The following is a 14,149-nucleotide window of genomic DNA, read 5'->3' on the forward strand; positions in this document are numbered from 1 at the left end:
GGAAGAAAGGTGCTTCAGTTCCCTTTTGGGATGGTTCTGTAAAGTCCCAGGTAGCTTTCCTGCTTTTATCTTGCTTTAGACAGAGGGCTGAGAGACAGCTTGCTATGAGGTAAGCTCAACTCAGGACCAGCCTTCTCCCTCGAGGGGAGTGGAAGGAGTGGGCGGGGAGGAACCGATCATCCTGCACATGGTGTAAGACACCACGATGAGCCGCCGGGGGCCTCTGCATTCCGCCCATTGCTTCGGGCTGCACTGAGCGGTTGGTAACGGTTGAGATTTTCACGTAGAGGTGCGTGTATGCTTGAGCAATTGCTCGGTTCATTTAAACTAGTGGCTACCAGGGCACGTTGGAGAGCACATTTGTTCTCACCTTCTAGCCAGTGACCCTCCCGCCAGGTTTCTGTCCTGCTGTTCATTTCCACGTTATTTTCCAAGACTTCCAGAGGAAATGTAAGCAGCCTGATGCTCAAATGCTTTTCTGTGTGATTCCCCCATTGTTCTTTGAAGGAAAAACAAATTGCCTAGAGAAGAGTGGACAAAATTCCAACCCTCCATTTCTTTAAAACTCTGAGATTTGGTGTTAGGAAATAGAAGAAAATTCCAGAAACACCGTTAAGAAACATTATTTCTTTCAAATGTGATTTGGAACAGCAAAGGACAATATATTTTACAGAACAATTTTTAAGACAACTGAATTGGCAGTAAGTTCACATAATGAAACTTCCAACAAGTCTTTATATTTCTCCTGGAAATTCCTTGGCTCTTGGTGTAAATTATTAATTAATATCAGCTTTCTATTCTTTCTCTTCCTGTAGTTGTAGAGTTAATTTGAAAATAGCTTGTTGTGTCACTGAGCAAGCCTCCTGGTCAGCCTTCTAGTTAAACAGCTTGTGTGCGTTTCAGTGGCAGGTCTGCTAAGTAGTAGTTTTCAGGCACTTGAGGGATGCCCATCACACCAGCACTGTGGGAGCCTATTTCTCACCCACGACCAGGTGAGACCCTCCTTTCCTCCGCTGCCTCGCCCAGCCCCCTGCATTCTGGTTCTTTCTCACCACCCATTTTCATCAGTTTCAGCCCTGCACCAGCAGAGCAAGTCTTGGTTTCTCAAAGACCAGGATCTTAGTTCTAGGATTTCTGTTAAAGGACAGTGTATAAAATCAGGCAAATTTATGTGTCTTTTGAGGCCTCAGGTCTCTGCAATTAAAACAAGAACTTGAGTTACAATACTATTCTTTTCCACTTCTGAATTTCTATAACTCCACACAATAGATATTTTATTAATTAGCTAAAAATTTTTCCAGAATATATTTTCCTAAGCTTCACAAATATCTGTTACTTTATATTTAAAGATGCTATATTTAAGAAATGGAATAATTATTTGCTTTTAAAAAGTAATTTAAGTCAAGAAATGTTTGATACTGAATGTTTACTATGAGATCAAGTATGTAAGCTTAATTTTTGTGGTACTGTCGATAAACCACACAACGTGAGAGTTGTGGGTTAAGTTTTATCTGGGGCAAAATGAGGACCAGAACCCAGGTGTCAGCATCTCAGAGAGCTCGGAGGAACTGCTCTGAAGTTGAGGGGGAGTTCAGCATTATATGAGATTTCATTGAAGGGGGATGTGCAGTCAAGTATACGTTAAGTCAGAGGCTGCTGCTAGTCGAGGAACAGGTGTCTCTGTTAATGATTTTAGTGCTTTTTTAGATAGGAGGAGATGCAAGAATTTGGGCTCATAAAATTTCCTGAAAATGTCTAACTATCTGAAGGCTTTTCTGCCCATTTTCCCAGAGCACAGAGCGCCCCATTCCTGATCTCCACCCTGAACTACTTTCAGAGGGTGTTCAAGGTCAGCAGCTGCAGCGGCTCATGACTTAATTAAATCAGAGGCAGATGACAAGTGCCAATTTTTAATTGATAATATGTATATATTGTAGGAAAAAATGTTACTTTCCAACCCTACCCCTGTTTTACTTTTAGTTAGGGCTCAACTGATAACTGTTAGATGACTTAAGTCAGATGAGGGGTGAAGGAGTCGTCTCTTGAGCCGGCCAGTGCTCTATGTCAGCCTCCTTGATCACATTCAATTTTCTTTCTGTTCAAACAGCATGCATCTGATTTTATGAAGTTTGGAGCCTGTCCTGAGCACATGGGGTCTGGAGGTGGCCCTGTTCCTGTGGTCTTTGTTTATTCTGTGAATTATGTTGTGAATCTTTATGTGCCCAAGCTTCATCATAATTTCAAACTTTAAGGATTTAAATATGGGAGATGGATGCCAAGTTCTGGGAATAGATTTTCAGGATAACAGCCAGGACTGGTAAAAAGTAGGGAGAATGGATACAGCCTTTAAAAAAGAAAAGTTATTTTACAATTTCTGGCAGATAAATTAAAGTCCTTGTTGGGATTCTATCAGGAATGTTTAATTGGGAGACCTACCTCCCATTTTCATGAAATAAAATAATTTTATTATTTGTTTAGTGCATACTGTCTAAAAAATAAGTATCCCCTTTGCATATAGTTTTATCGTTTAATCTCTACAAAGATTCCCTGGAGAACACACGTGTCACAGGTGAGGGAACCAAGGTCATCCAGGGTAAGTGGCTGGTAGGCAGATGTGCTGGAGGGCTTACCCTCCTTCAGGCTGAGACAGAGACACCAAGGTTTATTGACAAGCATGTTGCTGAAGTGCTTTATTTAATACTTTGCTTCCTTGATGAATTGGATCTCTTGAAACTGTTTATGTCTGGCTTATCTTCCCCTCTCTCCTCTGCCTCAGGACTTCTCCTCGTAAGTAGTATGAATTCCGCCTGAGCTGATTCAGGAAAATCAGAAAATAAAAAATTAGCCCACACAAATGACTGCTTAGTCCTTGTAATTCAGTACTTCCTAAAACTCTCAGAAACGCAAGGAAGGTGTGTTACCTCGGGGACTGAGTGCATTTGAAGAGTGAGAAATGTTAAGTGTGATCTGGTAAAGGCACAGGCTCTATAGACAAATATCCGGGTTTGGATCCTGGCTCCATCAAGTACTGGAAACATGACCACCTAGAGCCTCAGTTTCTTCATATTTTAAATGGGCTGATGGAGCTCAACTCCAAGTGGTCAGGTCAAAATGAGATGGTACGAGTGACTCTCAGGCAGAAGGCTTGGCAAAGTGCTAGTTGCTCTTGCTGCTTTATAATGTCCTCTTAGGTAATTCCATTGTCCATTGGCTTGAGAATACCTCCTCATTTGATTTAAGAAAAATAGCATGCCTTAAGAATTTTAAAAATAAGGAATGAAGATTTACTGATTAATGCTGGGTGCATTTTTACAGGTCATTTATTAAAAAAAAGTAGGAGTTCTCTAAAGAGAATTTATTCAGTGTGCCTAGAATATGATTCAGTTAAAAATGAATTTCCTTTAAATACTTTTCAGAAATTTTCTGTGATATTTTTCTTGAAAAGTACTTGAAGATTTCTGAGGAGGTTTTACATTTAGAAAAGTTTATTCTTGTAACAATTGACACATTAAATAAATGATTCATATCCCTGGACAGCATAAAGCCCTGGCCTTTTTTTTTTTTTAATATATATAACTTTGGTGGTTAGTTCTATGACATTTTATTGGGTAGAAGTATCTCCCATTTCCATTTTACAGGCCGAGAAGATGAGTCATATGATACTCACTATACAAGAGAAGCAGAGGCTGATTAATTTGGGCAGAAGAGTAAAAGGGTGTGGAGAAAAAAATCCTTGACTCGCAAACTGGACGCATTCTGCGGTGCTGTGCAGCTGAAATGGATTTGATTTTGCTTCTGGGTTGTCCTAGGTTTCGGCGCATGTGCCTGGAAATGCCTCTCGGGCAAAGATGCTTATTTAAGAAGGTTGTCATTGTAAGTGTTCTTAAGAGGATTAAACAAATTCCACAGCAAATAAATGAACATGTTTGGAAGGTTTTCCACCCTCACGTAATTTCCAGAAAACAGACATGATTCACTTGCTAAACCAAACACACAGGTACAATAATGAGCCTGGCTCACATGACTGGACAGCACGGAGGGAGCCTCATCTATTGGCGTGGGTTATGCTGCAGGAACTGCACCTGAAATTTTAATTAGAATTTATTTACAGCGAGTGTTGCTTCCGTGTTTTTCTCCCCAAAATAAGGAAGCGCCCTCCTTGCCTGGCCATTAGTTGCAGAGCCGCGCGGCTCACACACTCCCCTGCTCATCAGGAGGCTGATGGAGCCAGTTTGCTTAGACACACTTAGCTACACTCGCAGCGGGGATCATCAGTCTCTTCTGTGTGTTGACCTCCACGTGCAGGGGAGAAAATCGACTTTTGCTGCCGACAAACGCTAATTGACTACCAGTTGTTTCAGAGGGACTGTGATGTTGAAAACTGGTGTCCCATTCATTTTTATATGTTGGATGCTGACAAATTTCACGGCGACACCCGCACGGTAAGTACACCCACCAGGGAGGGTGTCGGAGTTTGAATCTGTGTGTTTTAGAATTCAGATTCTGGCACTGGTCAATTTTCAGTGTTCTCGCTGGGTTTGGGAGACTGTTTCTGGAGCGATTTCTTTGGCTTCCAATAAATTTGCAAAGCCGTCTCCTTCAGTCGATTTCTGATGAGTTGATTTGGGAGGGGCATGTGAAATTGGGGCGGGCAGAGAGGTGCAATGAAAACTAGACACCATCTGGTTACCTTTCAGTTTTTGTGGGCCAAAAATGCTTGTCTTCTTTTCTTTTCTCCTCCATCCATCCCTTCAGGTCAGGGAGTCGTCTTCAAGAATTTCTTCCTAAAATGTAAAGTAATGATGAAGGCAGTGTGTTTCTGTGGTTGATTTCATTTGATTTGCTTTCAGTGTTAAAGATTTTCTGGTGAGGTTCTTATGAGCTCTTAAAAGCTGGAAAAGCAGCAATACCAAGGAGAGAAAGTCAGAGAAACGAGTCAGCGGCCCCTGTGTGGTCTGGGGGATGAGGGCAGGAGGTGGGGCAGAGGCAGCACCGTGGCCTCCCCTGCAGCCCTGAGGGCAACGTGCGCATGTAAAGCCAGCGTCTCTCATCACCATGTGTTCTAACAGGGCTCCCACTAAAGGAATGCGAGAAGATTTGGGGAGGCCTTACCTTTTACCCTCTTGTCAAACATCTTTAATGCTGACTGTATTTATTCAAGATGACACAGAGATCACCTGCAGAGCGTGAGGAAGTGGTGCTTGCTTCCTGTCTTGCCCGCCCCAGGCTCACTCATCAGACACCTGATTCTTGCAGGCACTGCAGTGCCCGTGGGGGGAGCTCTGCTCCTGGGGTTCTCTGCTCCTGTGGGGGGAGCTCTGCTCCTCGGGGAGCTGGGCACGGGAGTGCGCACATTGGAGACGGTCCCACCATCGCTGATCCCACTCCAAATGGTGAGATGAGCCCTTTGTGTAAGTAGTAGCGGTGGGATCCAGAGTCTTCCTGTGTCTAAGGAGTTCTCCAGTAAAGCCAACTTGGAGGAAAGAAAGAAAATGCCTACTGTTCCATGACTGTGTCCTAAGGGTTTAAAGCTCACTGCGGAGCACACGTGAGATCTCATTCAGTAAATACTCTGGGGTCTTGACTCTGACTTGTCATGAATTTGGCATTCTCATAATGTTATTTCTCTTAAAATATGTCTAAGCAATAATTTTTGTGTGATGGTTATGTGTGCGGAAGGGTCCTGAAGAAACTGTTGTGGATGGAAGTGTGGGCATCAGTGGTACCAGAAGGGCTGGTGACCCTGGGGGCTGCCTGAGCTCCACACCATTTGTTAGCAGCAGTCTTTCAGATTGCATCTTATTCCAGAGCTCATCGGGGCTCCCATCTCTCACTACGTGTCTTGAGAGAATATTTGTTCAGAGGGGAGGGGATGGGGTGCTTCCAAGTTTGGGTTCTAGGGTTCCCTGTCTAATGGTGGCACTGGGACAAATCCTTTATTCATGGAGTAATGAAGCCCCCAGTCTCGTGGCTAATTGGGCATCCCTGTCCTTCATGTTAGGAGCCGGAGGGCTTGGGTTAGGCCCCCAAACCTGTTTTTTGGTGAGCTTTCAGCCCTATCACACCACCTGGGTTGTCCCGTTTCAGTCACATGACTTTGATTTTTGCAGGTAGGTGTGAATCCTGGATAGTGCCTGGGACTTACAGGTTTCCCCTACAGTAGGGACACTGAAGAAAGTTCACCCCATAAGGTGTGTTCGGGGGCCTCGAAGACAAGTAGGGACCCACAGACAGATGTCTGGATGGGTGGCGATCAGGCCCGAGTCTTGGAAGAACAGAGATTCCATTACTGTTTTAACAGTGAAATTGAGGGAGTAATTCTGGAAGGTCTGATGCAACTGAGATTAAAAATGTTATCTGGTTTTTATTGTTAGCAGTAGTGGTTTTTAACCCTTAGACCCAGTCCCCGCTTTTTATAAGAAATATTTTGTAACCTTTCTTTTTTGGTGCCCGGAGTTGAACATCATAGAAAATGTAACCTAAGTATAAATATGATAAACAAATAGACAGGTAGATGGAAAGATGGGGTACCTAAATTCTTATATTATGTGGTATTTTATATTCTATGCTAATTTGTGTCCTCTCAGGACAAAAGACACATACAAAGGAAGTCACTTCTAATAAACTATTTTTCCAAGCCTTACCTAACTGGGAAACAAGTGGCTTCACAATGTTAGAGCACCTCCCAGGTCCCCGGGGAATAATCCTTGTCAGAGTTACACTTGCTGATGGTGTCCTGTGCTAAGTGCAAGCAAATGCGGTTCGGAAGCTGCCCGGAGGCTGACTCCGGGGATTCCTTCTCCATCGCAGCTGTGAGGGAGCCTTGTCTTTCCTGACCACAACCACAGAGGCGAATTTGAATCTCTGAAAACTGCCATACCAGTGTATATCACAACCCTCACAAGATACATTGAATAAAGTAGAAAACTTTAAATGCCTCCTTTATGATAGAAATAGGGTATAAAAGAAATAAATTAAAAAATTCTAGTGCCCGAATAAGTGCTACATTACATTGGCTGCATTATAAGGTTAGAAAACTTCATTACCGCTTTACATACCACAACTTGTAGTTAGATTTTATTTATCTTTTTTTTCCCTAAAGAAAAAACAATCATTTGATGAGTTCTTGTGTCAGAGGTGACGAGCAGAGAGCAAGTGTAAAACCGGGAATCGTGGTGCTGGTTAGTCTAAGACCATCTCCGTCACTGCGCAGATCATCTTTACTCATTTTACTGCACTTTTTGGAATCACCTTCTCACTTGGAAAAACCCCTGTGTCAGTTGGATTTGTTAGTAAAACTATTATTTTTCTTACCTAGAACATCAGTGATGTTTTCTAGATGATAAAAAAAATTTGCCCATGGCATTTAAACGGTTTCTTGTTCTCGTAACTCACGGCTCACGGTCTCGTATTTGTCACAATTGGAGAACTGTGTTTTCTTTGTGCAAATTCTCATTGCTTTGGTGACGCAGGGACACTTGTCCTTACTGGATGGAGTATGATAGTAGTTTTTTGCATTCTCTCCCTAAATCTGGAGTCCTGTGTTATGTTTCCTGTTAACTTAAAAAATAGGAATATTGTTATTTACCTAAATATCTAACCTCACACCAGTGGTGCATATCAAATTGGTCCAAATAGGAATTCCAATATTAAATGAGACAGTAATTTCACAACCCACTTTTCCAAAAATTTGGATTGATGGTTCAATTATACCAGGGACATTAGCTGTTTTAATTGAATCAATCATTGCTTTCTTCAATAAAATTTTCCATTCCATCTGCTCTTTTGGTTTATTGTTCTTCAGTGTTTCATTTGCTTTCTTTCCCAAAAATATATGATTTTGGCTTTTGTCATTGAAAATCTTTGCTGGTTTTGCTACCTCATGCTGGAGAGGAAGGCTTGTGACTGTTTTATAGTCACTGGTTTCATGGTTGTATGAGTGCTTAATGCCACATTGCAGGGGTGTGGAGACCTAATGATGTGTGTACATAAAGGCTTAGTCTACACTGAGTGCAGGGTTAGTGTTCGCAGCCCATGTCATCAGTATCATAATTAATCCATTACAATCATCCTCTATTAATCAGTGTTATCCTTCTAACGTCTCCAGGAGAGGAAATGTAGTAGTCTAAATGCAAATCTTTGCCAAACGTTCAGTCAATTCAAAACCTTTGAAGCTTTGCTGTCAATAGGACTGTGTGCCTTCTATCCCTACTTCTGCTCCTCCTGACCCAGGACGCGGTCTCCACAGCTGATGATCCGTGAGACACTGGATTCTTGATCCCATGGCTCTGTGTGTTCTGAGACATCTGGGGACTTCAGCACTGTTTTAGGGGCTTTGCGTCCCACCTCTTCATAGCATTGCTGAGATGAGATCTATGGGTTCACCCTCATTCTTGAGTGTATTGTGCATTTTTTCTAGAACCAACACACGCCACCGTGGCAGCACTGCTTTGACCACGTGCTGGGACAGTGTGTGCTTGTCAGTTCTTGGGTTTAAATTTTCTGTTCTAATTTCTAAAATGGGGTATATTGACAGATACACTCCATGTAAACAGAAGCTCTGTGGGGTTTTCAGCAACTTCTAAGAACATAAATATTCCTGAAGCAGCTAATCTTCCTCCCAACAAGTGAGGAGCAAGCCGGCAAGTCCTGGGTGCCTGTGGCGGCCAAGCTGTGCAGCCCAGGCTGCTCACCGAGGAACAAGGAGAAAATCTTAAAACCTACTTCCATGCTGTCTTTCACAGAATCTCAGAAATGAACGTTTTAATATCTAAAGAGGGGTGATTTTTTACAATAAATTTTTTATTTTTTTCCTTTTTCAGTTTTATTAGGTAGAATTTTTACAGTTCAACTTCACATACACATATTGCATGTAAATACATGTATAGAGCATACTGCATTTTTTAGTTTACATATATGTACTAATTATTGTTTCTAAGAACAGATTAGAGCTTTAGATTTTTAAAATTAGTTACCAGAGGAATAAGGACATCTACAAAAGAATAAACAGAATATGGTAATCCAATCACAAAGGACAGTCAGATGTGCTTGCATATATTCAAGAAATCAAAACAATATTTAGTTCATTTGTGGTCTTATTATTATTGCTATTAATTTAAATTCCCCATAAATGAAGTCATATGACATTTTTCTTTCTCTTTCCACCCCACTTCACTTAGAATGACAGTCTTCATGTCCATCCATGTTGCTGCAAATGGCATCTTTTATGGCTGAGTAGTATTCAATTGTATATATGTATCACCTCGTCTTTATCCAGTCATGTGCTGATGGACATTTGTGTTGTTTACATGTTCCTTGTTCTATGTCCCTTCTGGCAACAATTACGGATTTTAAATATTTTCCACCTTAAAATCCTTCCTGAAGGAGATGTGGTAACTGGAATCAAAAAGAGTTACAGCACAGGGTTGTGTGTGATGGGCCCTGGGGGCTTGGTAGAAAGGTTGGCAGAAAGGATTTCAGATTCTGATCAAATGAGTCCTCCTCTTGTAGCCCTGCTAACCGCCTCTCTCATGGCCTGCCCTACAAGTCTGACCAGTCCCTTCTGTGAATCCTACTGTATTGTGCACAAATTTTGTCCAATTGGTGTCATCCAGTAGGGACCTTAAGTGAGGCACCCAAGCTCCTGTGTTGGTTTCTTCCATCAGCCCTTAACTTCCTTGGGAGCCAGGACTGTCTCATTGCTCCAAGGATCCCTAATGCCTAGTGAGATGCCTGATAAAGCTGGTACTTAATGAGCACATGGGTCAAATGGAAAATCCTAATCAAAAAAAGGCCCTCATTTTTCAGACATGCCTACTTGAGCACATAGGGTAAAATGACATGTCTTCTTGGATTTGCTGTCAAATACTTCAACAAAGGACAAATAAAAGAACAAAGGTCTGAATAAAGGAAATATGGAAAAGTTTGTGAATTCCTTAATCTGGGTGATGGGCTTATTTTACTATACTTACTGATGTATACTTAAGTTAGTTTATAATTTTACTGTCATTAGCTGAATAGCAAGTATTAATACGTATTAATTGAAATCCTTAGAACTGAACAAACTTACCCCACATAAAATCCTTAATATCCTAGTAGTTTGTCTTTCATAAATCTTTTCCCACAAAGACAGGAAAAAAGGGAAAGGCAGATCCGTGCAGTATTTCCACGTTGTCAAAAGACCAAAGGCTGATACAAAAGAAGAGATTGTAAAAAAGATAAAGAGGCTGAAATCAATGTCCGGAAAACCTAGCTAACAATCCTAAATGGCCCAACTTAACTAACCTCAGCACTGCTGCATCAAGAATGGGGCAAATAACACCTAGTGGTTTTTTTATTTTAATAAATAAATAATGATCCAGTTCCTACCACAGGCAATTATGATAAGACTGAGTATAAGTTCTAACACCAACTAGTGTACAAATCATAATTTCTACTTGATTCAAACTGCTTCTTCTACAAAATTTGAATCTTTTTATTCTTAAGACAGATTTGTGGCCTATGACCTAGTGATAACATTTTCAACTGGCTTGTATTAAAAAAGTACACCATAGTGAGAGTTTATTACATCAAGTATTCCTTTTTGGGAAACCCAGGTGCCTTGTCACTCTCTTTCATAAGATTTCCTGTGGAAAATTCAATCCTTCATTCAGGAAAAGGCTGAGCAATATATCTCATGGAAAACCTTCATAAACTGCAACAAAAGAAAGTGAAAATGACAGTGAGCAGCCCGTGAACCCGGCAGACACAAAGCGCATGGCTGTGTTCCCGCCTCGACTTTCTGTAACCAGCAGGGAAATGTGCATTTCAAGAAATAGACATAAACACTTTTCAGGACCTGAGCACACAATTTCCCTTTCAGGGTTTAGTGGGCTTCCATTTAATTCTATGAGAAATGTTTAAAACAACAGAACAACAGCTGAGATAGGGTTTAAAGTAACATTTATGTCTTAGTGAAAATAAAGCCAACTGATAGTTATCATTTTTACTTTATTTGATCTCACTCTCTTACTTTACCTCCCCAACCTCCTCCACAAAATGATGGTGAACATCCCCTCCTGGGTCAGAAGGCTAAGTAGAAAGTACCAATCAAATGGAGGTGTGCTTTGTTATTTTATTTTTCAAACAAACAAGTTTCATTCATGTGATTTAATAATTAAGATCAGAAACAAAGTCTACTCAATAAATGGTAGCGAACACATGTCATCATAGCTGCTCATCAGGTTTGGCCCCACGTTACACACTTTTACATGGACATGTGCCATGTGCTGTCATGGGAAACGGTGAGTGGGGACAGGGCCTCTGCTCTCACAGGGCACACAGCCTGATGGGGGAGGCGGTGTTCAATCATTGCCCTTTTATTTTTTTAATGTACTTACAAATTATGGGAAATGCTATTTAAAAAGAACAAAATGAGTCAATGAAAGTGAAAAATACAAGGACAGTATTTAGGCTGAGGGAAGACAGGGAACCTCTTTGAAGAGCTGACACTCCACTGAGACCCAAATGACAACTCTGGTGCTGCAGGTGAAGGGCAGGGACACATTGATAAAGGGCTGATATCCAGAATATACCAAAATCTCTTTAAACTCAACAAGAAGGATGAACAACCTGATTAAAAAATGAGCAAAATGCCTGAACACACACCTCATCAAAGAAGAAATCTAGATGCCAAAGAAGTCTATGGAAAGATGCTCCACAGCATCTGTCATCAAGGGGATGCAGACTGAAACAGCGAGGTACCACTGCACACCTGTCAGAACTGCCAAAAGGCAGAACACTGACAGCACCGAATGCTGGTGAGGATGTGGAGCGTCAGGAATTCTCATGCATTGCTGGTGGGAATGTAAAATGGTCCAGATACTTTGGAAGACGGTCTGGCAATTTTTTACAAAACTAAACGTACTCCTAACATATGATCCGGCAACTGTGCTCCTTGGTGTTTACTCGACGAAATGGAAACTTATGTCCACACACAAATCTGCATACAGATGTTAATAGCAGCTTTATTCATAATCACCAGAACTCAGAAGCAACTAAGCTGTTCTTCAGTAGGTGAATGGATAAATAAACTGTGGTCCAGCCAGAAAATGGACTATTATTTGGTGCTAAAATGAGATGAGTTATCAAGGCATGGAAAGACATGGAGGAAGCTTAAATGCATATTACTAAGTGAAAGAAGCCAATCTGGGAAGGTTCCGCAACTGTCTGATTCCAACTGTATGGTGTTCTGGGAAAGGCAAAACCACAGAGACTAAAAGATCAGTGGCTGTCAGAGGCTAGAGGGAAGGAGCAATGAATGAGGTGCAGCACGGAGCATTTTTAGGGTCACTGAGACAGACTACTCTGTATGATGTTGTGACGGTGGATACATGTCATTGTACATCTGTCCAAACCCACAGAGTGCACACCACCAAATGTAAATCCTAGTGTCAAGTCTGGGCTCTGGGTGATGATGACGTGTCAGTACAGGTTCACACATTGTCGCAAATGCACGCTCTGTTGCAGGCGTCAATAGTGAGCAGGCTGTGGGGACAAACTGCAGTTCATACACCGAATCCAGCCCCAGCCACCGCTGTTAATAAAGCTCTGTTGGTGTGTGGACGGTCCGGCTGCTCTGGCGTCTGAACAGCAGAGCTGAGCAGCTGCACCAGAGATCAGGAGGTTTGCAGACCCTGAAATACTTACTTCCATGCCCTTGACAGAAAAAGTCTGCTGAGCCCTGTTCTAAACGAATCAGAATTCACCCTGATGAGACAGGACAGCAGGGCCCAAACCAGGCATGGTTAATGGGACTGAAGCAATGTTTTAGTTCCAACACCTTTGCTGAAGTCCTGCAGGTCCAGCGACAGACTGTAGCCAGGAAGCGTCTGCAGGAGTCGGTAGCAGGCCTTCCCGCCATGCTCCGGGATGCCGGGGGCCGCGCGCTGCACGGGGGCCACCTGCTTGAAGAAGGCGGACTTGCGGTGGAAGCCGATCAACTCATAGAGCTCGGAGAGGATGCTGCGCTGCTGAATTCTCTCCTAGGTACGCTGAAGCCCAGGGAGAAAAGCAACAAGCATCTGAACGAATCATGTAAGTGAAAAAAGACCCGTAAAAAATTTTCCCTTAAAACAGAGACCCAATGACACAGGAAGGAAGAGGAAGGCTGACTTCGTGCACTGATGGGACCGGATGCAGAAATGCAGGGAAGCAGTGCTGTGCAGACGCTCCAGACCCCATATGGGCCCCACCTCTCCGAGTTCCGCCTCTCCTTTTACTAGAAAGGCCCGTATTCCCTGAAACAGAGGAATCTGCTACCTAAACGTGGGACACAGAGAAGGGAAAGAGGAAAAGGAAGGGAAAGTAAAGGAACAACAGTTCATCTAGACCCTAGAGTTTGGGCCGGACTTTCACCAAACACACATCTTCTCAAAGCACAGAGCACACAGTGAGAGGCTGACAGAGTGACTGCGACTTCTGCTCCTTAAACACCAGCTACCTGCCAGCACACACTGTGCCCGTTACTGAATCATTACAATCATTTCAGAAACTATTACTACCCCGGCTCACAGGCAAGGAAATCTGAAACTCGGGGAGGAATTATTATCATCCTGGACAAAGTCCCAAGATCCAGAAGTGTCAGAGCCTCCAGCAGACACTGGACTAAAACGCTCCTCATCACCACGGGCCCTGAGCCTCAGGCTGTGGCCACGTCAGGTCTGCACGGGCCCATAGCACGAGTCTGTGGGACAGGGAGTGGTCCCACTCGAAGTGCCAGGCCAAGGCCCTCAGGAACCTATGTAATGAAACCAAATCCCCAAACTCATTTCCAACGCAATGCCCTCTCCGGGAGGACTGCTCGGCACATCTGGCTCATCACCTGTGCACAGGATGTGCAAGGGGCCCAGACAGTGACGTGACGTCCCAATGGAAGTGGCTCGGAGGCCGCTTCATCACAGGACAGACTCTCCCGGCTTCCAACTTTAACTCTCCATTCCATTTCCAACTGGAAAGTAAGTTTAGACTTGTTTTCCTCTCCAGAAACAAAGAGAGTGGTAGCATCAGCGGGAAACTCAAGACTGAGGAAGAGTCTCCTGGCCATTTGGAAGTATAGGCTAGGGAGGGAACAGAGACAGGGATCAGAAAGACCCGTGTTCCAGTCCAAACT

The 14,149-nt window shown here is 42.9% G+C and overlaps 1 pseudogene; it reads right to left on the reverse strand.

Annotated features, from left to right (window-relative positions):
* Positions 1–8,781: 8,781 nt before the first annotated feature.
* Positions 8,782–14,149, reverse strand: part of LOC141579765 (trafficking protein particle complex subunit 9-like) — a 53,263-nt pseudogene continuing 47,895 nt past the window's right edge.

The sequence above is a fragment of the Camelus bactrianus genome, chromosome 14 (genome assembly GCF_048773025.1).
Source record: "Camelus bactrianus isolate YW-2024 breed Bactrian camel chromosome 14, ASM4877302v1, whole genome shotgun sequence".
NCBI lineage: Eukaryota > Metazoa > Chordata > Mammalia > Artiodactyla > Camelidae > Camelus > Camelus bactrianus.